Here is an 11,468-nt window from a genome sequence, read left to right on the forward strand (position 1 = left end):
CTCATGGTTGATCTGTGTCTTATCTCCATCTACCTGCCTTGGTTCCATAATTCTTAATACCCTGTCTTGTCAATCTCAGTTAAAATTTTCTAATGATTTGATTTGATTTATTATTGTATGAGTATACAGTGAAAAGTATTGTTTCTTGCGCGCAGACAAAGCATACTGTACATAGAGAAGGAAAGGAGAGGGTGCAGAATGTAGTGTTACAGTCACAGCTAGGGTGTTGAGAAAGATCAAATTAATATGAGGTAGGTCCATTCAAAGGTCTGATGGCAGCAGGGAAGAAACAATTCTTGGGTCAGTTGGTACGTGACCTCAGACTTTTGTATCTTTTTCCTGACGGAAGAAAGTGGAAGAGTATATCCGGAGTGCATGGGGTCCTTGATTATGCTGGCTGTTTTTCTGAGGCAGTGGGAAATGTAAACGGAGTTAATGAATGGGATGCTGGCTTGCATGAGGGACTGGGCTTAGTTTTTTGTGGTTTTGGATGGAGCAGGAGACATACCAAGCTGTGATACAACCAGAAAGAATGCTTTCTGTGGTGCATCTGTAAATGTTGGTGAAAGCCGTAGCGGACATGCCAAATTTCCTTAGCCTCCTGAGAAAGTAGAGACATTACTGGGCTTTCTCAACTATGGTGTCAGCGTAGAGGGACTAGGACAGGTTGTTGGTAATCTGGACACCTAGAAACTTGAAGCACTCGATCATTTCCACGTCGTCCCCGTTGATGTAGACAGGGGCATGCCCTCCACTACGCTTCCTGAAGTCGATGACTATTTCCTTCATTTTGTTGACATTGAGGGAGAGATTATTGTTGTTGCACCAGTTCACCAGATTCTCTATCTCTTTCTTGTACTCTGTCTCATCATTGTTTGAGGTCCAACCCACTACAGTGATGTCATCAGCAAACTTGAAATTCGAATTGGAGGGCAATTTGACCACACAGTCATAGGTGTATGAGGAGTACAGTAAGGGGCTGAGGACACAGCTTTGCGGGGCACCAGTGTTGAGGATGATCATGGAGGAGGTGTTGTTGCCTATCCTTACTGATTGCGGTCTATGGGTTAGGAAGTCTTAGGATCCAGCCACAGAGGGAGGAGCTGAGCCCCAGGCCACAGAGTTTGGAGATGAGTTTTGTAGGAATAATGGGGTTGAATGTTGAACTGTAGTCAATAAATAGGAGTCTGACATAAGTGTCTTTGTTATCCAGGTGTTTCAGGGTTGAGTGTAGGGCCAGGGAGATGGCGTCTGCTGTGGACCTGTTACGGCGATAGGGGAACTGTAGTGGATCCAGGCAGTTTGGAAGGCTGGAATTGATTTGTGCCATGACTAACCATTCGAAGCACTTCATAAGGATGGATGTCAGAGTCATCAGATGATAGTCATTAAGGCATGTTGCCTGGCTTTTCTTTGGTACAGGGATGATGGTCATCTTCTTGAAGCAGATAGGGATCCCAGATTGGTGTAAAGAGAGGTTAAAAATGTCTGCGAATACCCCTGCCAGCTGATCCATGCAGGACCTGAGTGCTCATCTGGGTACCCCATCTGGGCCAGCCGCTTTCTGTCAGTTGTCTTTCGAGAAGGCTGCTCTGACGCCTGCAGTGGTGACCTCAGATATGGACTTCCGGGGTGGAGGGCGGGCTCTCGCTGACCTCTTGCTCAAAACGGGCATAGAATGCGTTAAGCTCATCAGGGACGGATGCAGTGGTGCTGGTGATTCTACATGCCTTCATTTAGTAGTCTGTTAAGTCTTGAGTGAATAACTGAATCCCGGCTTGACCAACACTTCCAGTAGAAAGTTCCAGATTGAAGAGAATAGTGAAATGTAGGAGGGAAAGGAAGATTTGCATTTATAAAGCACCTTTCACAAACTCAGAATGGATTATTAGTTTTTGGTGATGTTGGGTGAGGGATAAATATTGGCCAGAATACCAGGGAGAAATCCCTTGCCTTTCTTCAGAATTACTACAGGACCTTTTACAATCTTTTTACAGTGACTGACAAAAAAAACAACAGCAACATAAGGAAAATAATTTTTTACGCCGCAGTGGTTAGGATCTGGAATGCACTGCTTGACAGTGTGGTGGAGGCAGATTCAATTGAGTTTTCAAAAGAGAATTGGATCATTATCGGAAGAGAAAAAAAATTGCAAGGCTAAAGGGCAACGAAAAGGGAGTGGGAGTAGATGAGTTCCTCTTGTAGGGAGCAGGCATAGAAGTGACAAGTCTAATGGCACTTCTTTTGTGTTGTGTTCCATGATACTACATCACCTGAGAGGGCAACGGGGCCTCAATTTAAGATCTCATCCAAAAGAACGCACATCTGTTCTGCACGGAAATGTTAGTCTGGATTTTCAGTTCAAGTTTTTGGACTGAGACTTGAATCCACAATCCTTCTGTCTCACACAGCAGCAAGGGTGCTACCCACTGAGTTACAGCTGATTGATGTGGAGTTTACATTATTTTGTAAATTGAGTTTGTGTCTTTACATGCCCTGTTTGTGAACAGAACTCCCACTCACCTGATGAAGGGGCAGCACTCCGAAAGCTAGTGGCTTGTGCTACCAAATAAACCTGTTGGACTTTAACCTGGTGTTGTGAGACTTCTTACTGTGTTCACAGCTGATTCCCAGGGAAGGAGAGGTAGTTGAAAACATCCCTTCAGCATGAGTACCATCCTAGTGGGATTTGGTATCTGTAATGATTCTGAGGCCTCCCCAGGTGATTGAAGAAATCTGTTTTAATGCTCATGCAAAACTCACAATGATATTTTAACAAAGCTCATAACTTGTTGCAAGTGTTCAAATAGCATACGGAAATGTTTCACCGAATTTCACCCCCTGATTGATTTAGGATTGTTTTATTAAAAGAAACAAGAGCTTAAAAATCACAATGGATAAATACTTAATGTCCTCACGTCACTCCATTGGCCATTTTTACTCGGACTGTAATCTGTTAATTTTAAAAGAATTAGCGTTTCTTGCTCACACAGTAAACGGGGAGGAATCACACAGACAGTTTAGGTGCTCATTCATTACTATAACATTATCCTAGTCAATATTCATCCTTCAACCCTTGGGTTGGGAGCACCCAAGGGTTGATGCCAGGAAACGCGTCTTCATGCAAAGGGTATAGAATCATAGAAACCCTACAGTACAGAAAGAGGCCATTCGGCCCATTGAGTCTGCATCGACCACAATCCCACCCAGGCCCTACCCCCATATCCCCCCACTAATCCCTCTAACCTACGCATCTCAGGACACTAAGGGGCAATTTTAGCATGGCCAATCAACCTAACCCGCACATCTTTGGACTGTGGGAGGAAACCAGAGCACCCGGAGGGAACCCACACAGACACGAGGAGAATGTGCAAACTCCACACAGACAGTGACCCAAGCCGGGAATCGAACCCAGGTGCCTGGAGCTGTGAAGCAGCAGTGCTAACCACTGTGCTACCGTGCCGCCTGGTAGTGGAAACCTGGAACACTCTGCCCCCAAAAGCTGTTGTGGTTGGGGCACAACTTAATATTTTGGAAAGGGTGCGAAGGGTTATGGGACAAAGGCAGGTGGATGGAGTGCAGATACAGGTCTGCTAAGTTATCACTAAATGGTGAAAAAGTTTCAAATGGACTGAATGGCTTCCTCCCAATGTTACCATCACCAGCGCCACTGAAAGCAGATTAACTAGTTATTCATCTCAGTGCTTTTTGTTGGATCTTGTTGTGTGCAAATTTTAAAAATTCATTCTTTGGACCTGGGTATCACTGGCTGGCCTGCATTTATTGCCCAACCCTAATTGCCCGAGGGCGGTTGAGAGTTTGCTGTGGGTCTGGAGTCACATGTAGGCCACACCAGGTGAGGATAGCAGATTTACTTCCCTAAAGGACGAGATGGGGTTTTCCCAACAATCCACAATGGTTTCATGGTCATCAGTAGATTCTTAATTCCAGGTATTTTTTTATTGAATTCAAATTCCACCATCTGCTGTGGTGGGATTTGAACCTGGGTCCCCAGAACAGTAATTAATGGATTAATAGTCTAGTGATATTACCATCGCCTCCCCTATAAATTGGCAGCCATATTTACACAAATAAATAACAGCAACTCCTGTCAAAGTAAAGTAAAGTTCATTTAAAGTTTATTTATTAGTCACAAATAGGCTTACATTCACACTGCAATGAAGTTACTGTGAAAATCCCCTAGCCGCCACACTCCGGCGCCTGTTCAGGTGCACTGAGGGAGAATTTAGCATGGCCAATTCACCTAAGCTGCACATCTTTGGACTGTGAGAGGAAACCGGAGCAGCCAGAGGAAACCCACGCAGACACGGGGAGAACGTGCAAACTCCACACAGTCACCCAAGCGGGGAATTGAACCCAGGTCCCTGGCACTGTGAGGCAGCAGTGCTAAGCACTGTGCCACCACGCCGCCCCCAAAGAACAGTTGATTGGCTGTGAAGCACTTTGGGACATCCTGAAGACATGGAAGGTACTATACAAACTTTTCAGCACTTTCCAGGTCACAGTGCTGATTTTGAAATGTATGAGTAATGTAACTTGGACTTTGAATTTTGTACAGACAGCTTGAAATCATAACTGTGGTGAGAAACTTTGATCCTTTAGACTTTAGGATCATAGCGCTTCTCAGCCTCAGTTGTAAAACATATTTGGGTTTATGATCTCCAACAAAAAAAAATCTGCTGATGGAAAGACTGAGTTAAACATTGGTTTCAGGGGAATTAACTGACCTTGAGGGCCATTCAGGCAATGCAACTGATCAGAACCAAAGAGAGGGAATACTGGGTGTCTGTCCATCATTAAACAGGACAGAAAACATGACACAAAGATTGGTAGCATGTGAATTTATGCAGCAGCACAACATTACAGAGAGACATTGATAGATGGAGTGAATAGGCAAAACCGGATTCAAACAAAAATATGTGTGAAGTCATTCATTTTGGAATGAGAAAGTAATGAATTAAAATGATGAAAAGCTAGGAACAGTGGAGGACCAAAGAGATGTAGGGATTTGTGCATAACTACAGTATAGATGACAGGTGCAAACAAAATGAAAAAGGTGAGCAGAATATTAGCTTTTATAGTTAGAGGGCTGGTGTAGAAAGGGGAGGAAGGCTTTCTCCAGCCCTGTTTAGACACATAGGGGAGTATCTGGTGGAGGGCTCTCTAACAGGACTCCTCCCTTTGTCCACAGAGGATTTGGCAAGAAGGGTTTTGCAAAGAACAGTCCCATGTAACAGGGTTTTCCATTGATTCATAGACTCCCATATCACCTGTAAATTCTGTGGCCTGGAACAGTCTGTACATCAGATTTATGTTGACAGCAAACAGTGGCAGCCCCTCTCCCCTATCTCAAGGTGGCTACTCCTCAATTTCTGGTTACGCTTCAGTTCTGCGCCTAATCCTTGACCAGCTGTAACGGGGAGATCAGGTGATCTCATCACAGGACTGCTCCTGGCCTAGGTGTCCATTAACAGATGCAGGATTGGGGGGAGGGGTTGAGAAGATCAGTCGGCCTCACGGTTCCTTCTCTGGCAATGCCTGAAGCAGGGTGTCCCTGAAGAGGGAATACACAGTGTCGGCTGCTAAGCTCGAAGCCTTCTAGAATTGGCGGGCATCAAAAGTGAGCGGAGAGCATAATCACTCCTGGGAATGTTACTTTAATTTTTTTGTTGAGTTTCCCTTAAAATTTTGTTTTTGTTACTGTTTATTCATGGTGTCCCTTCTAACAAGTGAAATTATGTACTTTCAGAGATTCCATTAGTGAAAACAGGAAGGATTTATTAATAAGAACTGTTCAGCAGCTGCATGGCTGCATCTAAGGCCTTATATGACTCTCTGCATAAGAGAGGACTTCATCCCGTGGGGTGATTACACACTCTGAATCCCAATTGGTCACTCAAACCAGGTGACCCTTACTCTGCTGTGTTGCCCCAAAAGGAACAATCACCACAACAAGAGACACTTATTATCTATTTTAATTAATAAGCACCTGTCATTGATTAATATAAAAGAGGTAACCCACAATTGGACTACTGTGTTAATTATATATTCATTGTGCAATTAAAATAAATGTATAAAGATTGGTTCCAGTTCTGTCATTTACCAATTTATTTTCTGGAATGGAATATATTGCATTCAGTTCTGGGTTCTGTGTCTTAGGAAGCATATATTTTCCTTGAAAGGAATGATTCACCAGACTGTTATTAGGTCTCCAGGATTAGATTATGAAGTGAGATTGCATAAACTAAATTTGTAATCCCCAGTTAAGGAGTGACTTTGCAGAGTTCTTAGAACTTTGAGAATAATTTGTTATTTTCCACCAGTGGAAAAAGTCTTTTTCCACTGGTGGATAGATCTAAAACAAGGAGACATAGCATTAAAATCAGAACTAGGCTATTCAGCAAAAACAATTAAACATTTCACATCAAGGGTAGTTTATGTGAAGACCTCTCCCACAAAATGCAATGCCTGCTGGCTCAATTAATTATTTTAAATTGGTTTTTGCTAGTTAAGGATATTAACAGATATGGAGCAAAACCTTTTTTTATTTGTTCATGGAATATGAGCATTGCTGGCTGGCCCATCCCTGAGGGTAGAGTCACATGTAGGCCAGACCAGGTAAGAATGGCAGACTTCTTTCTCTAAAGGACATTAGTGAACCAGATGGGTTTTTCTGACAATTGATTTTGTGGTCATCATTAGACTTTTAATTCCAGATTTTTATTGAATTCAAATTTCACATCTGACATGCTGGGATTTGAACCTGGGTTCCAAGAGCATTACACTGGGTCTCTGGATTACTAGTCCAGTGACAATATCACTAAGCCACTACTTCCCCACTGTCAACCCCGCATAACATTTAGATTTGGATGAAGTTCAGATACATGTCAGCTATGATGTCACTGAATAGTTGGACAGGCTTGAGGGGCTGAACGGCCCCTCGTTTCTTTTATTTGAAGCATAGCCAGCAGAATTTGCTTGAAAATCAGCCTATATAGTAAGACAATCAGGGAATCACCAAACCACGCAGCAAATATCATCCACAAACCTCACCCAGCTATTTTGTCTGCCGTAATGGACTATTACTTAAATGGTAAAAAATTGCAGCTTGCTGCTGTGCAGAGGGACCTGGGTGTCCTTGTGCAAGATTCTCAAGGAGTTGGTTTGCAGGTGCAGCAGGTAATTAAGAAGGCAAATGGAAGTTTGTCCTTCATTGCTACAGGGATGGAGTTTAAAAACAGCGAGGTTACATTGCAGCTGTATAAGGTGTTGGTGAGGCCACACCTAGAATACTGTGTACAGTTTTGGTCTCATTCCTTGAGAAAGGATATACTGGCACTGGAGGGGGTGCAGAGGAGATTCACTAGGTTGATTCTGGAGTTGAGAGGGTTGGCTTATGAGGAGAGACTGAGTAGACTGGGGCTATACTCATTGGAATGCAGAAGAATGAGGGGATACCTTATAGAAACATATAAGATTATGAAGGGAATAGACAAGATAGAAGCAGGGAAGTTGTTTCCACTGACGGGTGAAACTAGAACTAGGGGGCATAGCCTCAAAATAAGGGGAAGCAGATTTAGGACTGAGTTGAGGAGGAACTTCTTCACACAAAGGGTTGTGAGTCTGTGGAATTCCCTGCCCAGTGAAGCAGTTGAGGCTACCTCACTGAATGTTTTTAAGGCGAGGATAGATAAATTTTTGAACAGTAAAGGAATTAAGGGTTATGGTGAGCGGGCGGGGTAAGTGGAGCTGAGTCCACTAAAAGATCAGCCATGATCTTATTGAATGGCGGAGCAGGCTTGAGGGGCCAGATGGCCTACTCCTGCTCCTAGTTCTTATACGTTTCATTATATCAACAACTTACAATATAAAGTACTATATAAATGTATCGTATTTATATAGTACTTTTAATGTAATAAAATGTTCCAAGGAGCTTTCCAGGAGTCATTATCAAACTAGATTTGACAGAGCGACGTTAAGGGATATTAGGACAGATGACCAAAAACTTCGTTAAAGAAGTGGATTTTAACAAACATCTTAAAACAGGAAAAAAAGGTGGGGAGGTGCAGGGAGGGAATTCCAAAGTTCAGGAAGGCTCCAGGCAGCCGAAGGCACTGCCACCAATGATAGCGTGATTAAAATTGGGGCAGGAATTCATTCTAGAAAGTGTGTGAGGCCATGAAGGAATTCAACCACAAAGGTAAGAATTTTTAAATTCTGGTGTTGCTGGTTCAGGAGGCAGGACAAAGGAATCTTGATGCTTTTCAATTTTTTTTGGATTTTAAATGCAAATTCTGCTCTACTTTGGCGATAACCTGAAGTGCCGTTTAGCCGTTAAATGGAGTACAGCAAACGCCACTCAACCCCACATAACTATGCTGTTCATTTCACCATTTCTTTACAAATTATTGTGCTCATCAGAGAAGACTGACATCTTCTGGCTGCACTTTGTCAGAACATTCAAATAACTTGCTTTGCTGAAACTGAGCTAAGAGATGGGCCCATCAGGCCAGTGATTCACAGAGACTGAGTCAAATAATCTCTTTAATATTGAAGCTATATTGATACTTTGGGGCTTGAATTCCAGAATTATGTATATCTGGTTGGAAACTGCAGCTGGCTGGCCTTGATTAATAATGATGTGGAGATGCCGGCGTTGGACTGGGGTAAACACAGTAAGAAGTCTCACAACACCAGGTTAAAGTCCAACAGGTTTATCTGGTAGTAAAAGCCACTAGCTTTCGGAGCGCTGCTCCTTCATCAGGTGAACTCAATTTACAAAATATTGGTTGGAATGCGAATCTTTACAGGTAATCAAGTCTTAAAGGTACTGACAATGTGAGTGGAGAGAGGGTTAAGCACAGGTTAAAGAGATGTGTATTGTCTCCAGCTAGGACAGTTAGTGATATTTACAAGCCCAGGCAAGTCGTGGGGGTTAAAGATAGTGTGACATGAACCCAAGATCCCGGTTGAGGCCTTGGGTTCATGTCACGCTATCTGTAACCGCCACGACTTGCCTGGGCTTGCAAAATCTCACTAACTGTCCTGTCTCGAGACAATACACATCTCTTTAACCTGTGCTTAACCCTCTCTCCACACACATTGTCAGTACCTTTAAAACTTGATTACCTGTAAAGACTCGCATTCCAATCATTATTTTGTAAATTGAGTTTGTGTCTTTATATGCCCTGTTTGTGAACAGAACTCCCACTCACCTGATGAAGGGGCAGCGCTCCGAAATCTTGTGGCTTTTACTACCAAATAAACCTGTTGGACTTTAACCTGGTGTTGTGAGACTTCTTATCTTGATTAATAATACAAACTTGTCCAACCGTATAGTTAATCTTATCGTTTGCAGTTCATTTAGGTCTTTGACAGAGAGGAATATGTGGCAAAAAAGAAATTTCAGGTTGTACAAAGATTAGTTTAGGATTGAGTTGGGGAGGCTGAATGGGTCAGTAGTAATGGGAAGGCAAGCCTGTGGTTTGGGAATAAACTATCATTGGGTATGAGAACTCTTGAGGAAATGAAAAGGGACTGAGCTAGTGATCTGTGGATTTTAAAAAAATAAATTAAATGCTCAGCAGGTCTGAAGGCATCTGTGGAAATTGAAACAGACTTAACGTTTCTGGTTGATGAGCTTTCATCAGAACTGGAAAAAGTTGGAGATGAATCATGTTGTAAGCAATTTCAGAAACAAGAAACACGGGGAAGAAATGAACAAAAGAGTAGGGCTGTGATAGGATGGAAAAGATCAGAGATTGAATGACAAAAAAGGGATGAGGGTGCCAGGCAAAAGGAGATGGTAATGGCGGAATTAAAGGAGCAAAAGCTGAATCCAGAGGAGGTGTAAATGGGAAAAGCACATCATTACCAAAAACTACTGTCTGAAAAATGCGAGCAGAGGCTGTGATCTGAAATTGTTGAACTCAATGTCGAGTCTGGAAGGCTGTAAAGTGGTGAATCAAAAGACACGGTGCTGTTTCTTGAGCTTACAATGAGCTTCACACGAACAGTTTGGGAAGCAGAGGACCAAAAGACCAGTGACGGACTGGGGAGGAGAATTAAACTGACAGACAACCAGAAGCTTGGGGTTACATTTGTGGACTGAATGGAAGTGTCCCACAAAAGGGTCACCCAATCAGCAACAAATTTCATATATACTTAAGTTGAAAAAAGTACAAGTAATTCACTGTTTCTACTGGAAGGAGTATTTGAGGCCTTGGACAGTGAGAGGACCAGAGGCAGATTTTCCATCTGCCATTGTCTGACAGAAATGAAAGAAAGCTGTTGAGGTGTGGCAGCACCAAGATGGGAAAGGCATTGCTGCTTAGGTGGGGGCCTGAGTGGTATGGTAAGGGGGCAGCATGGTGAAATGGGAAGAGATCAACGCCGGAATTCTACCACCCTGCCCACCACGGAATCGGAGTGGGTGAGGGGCGGACAATGGAAATGTCCCTTGACCTCAGGTGGGATTTTCCAGTCTCGGGTCAAGCAAGGCAGTAAAATTCCATGTGTTATTTTAAGTAAGTTATGGGTCATTCCAATCATACTTTCTTGATCATTAGTATTGCCTCCCCTTGATTCTATTAAAATAGTTAAAAACATTATTTGTGCACAACCTGACTAACCTGCTCTGTGCTTCCAGAAATTTTTGTTTATACTGCAGAAGGGTCATCCCACAGTTTGGCTCAGAGAACTGGAAAGTCAACATCCAGTTCAGCTAACTCCAAACCTGCTGACTTTCTTTTAGTCCAGTGCATGTTGCTTGTCGATTAGCGCTCAGTTGATCAGTGGATTCAGTGTTTAGATAATGTATTGGGTCAGTATGATAGTGTCTGGATTGGTGTGGGTGTTGAAGTTGGTGAGCAGATGTGTGGTGGTTAGTGTGGGGTGCATGGGCTAGTTTGAGTTGGGGTGTGAACAAGTGTGTGGGGATTCATAGAGTTTTACAATACAGAAAGAAGTCATTCAGCCCATCATGTCTGTGCCAGCTATCAAGCATCTATTTAATACCTATCTAATTTAATCCAATTTTCCAGCACTCTGTCTGTAGTCTTGTATGCTATGGTGTTTCAAGTGCTCATCTAAATGCTTCTTAAATGTTGAGGGTTCCTGCCTCTACCGCCCTTTCAGGCAGAGTTCCAAATTCCCACCAATTTAGTACAGCTCAATGAGGTTCCCCCCTCAGCCTTCTCTACTCCAAAGAAAACAATCTCAGTCTATCCAGCCTCTCTTCATAACCGAAAGCCCAGGCAAAACCCTGGTGAATCTCCTCTGCGCCCTTTCTAGCTCAATCACATCCTTCCTATAGTGTAGCGATCAGAACTGCACACAGTATTCTCGCTGTGGCCTAATGAGCATTTTATACAGCTCCATCATAACCTCCCTGCTCTTATATTCTATGTCTCGGCTAATAAAGGCAAGCAAGTATCCCATATGCCTTC

This window comes from Mustelus asterias, chromosome 23 (assembly GCF_964213995.1).
Source record: "Mustelus asterias chromosome 23, sMusAst1.hap1.1, whole genome shotgun sequence".
Classification (NCBI taxonomy): domain Eukaryota; kingdom Metazoa; phylum Chordata; class Chondrichthyes; order Carcharhiniformes; family Triakidae; genus Mustelus; species Mustelus asterias.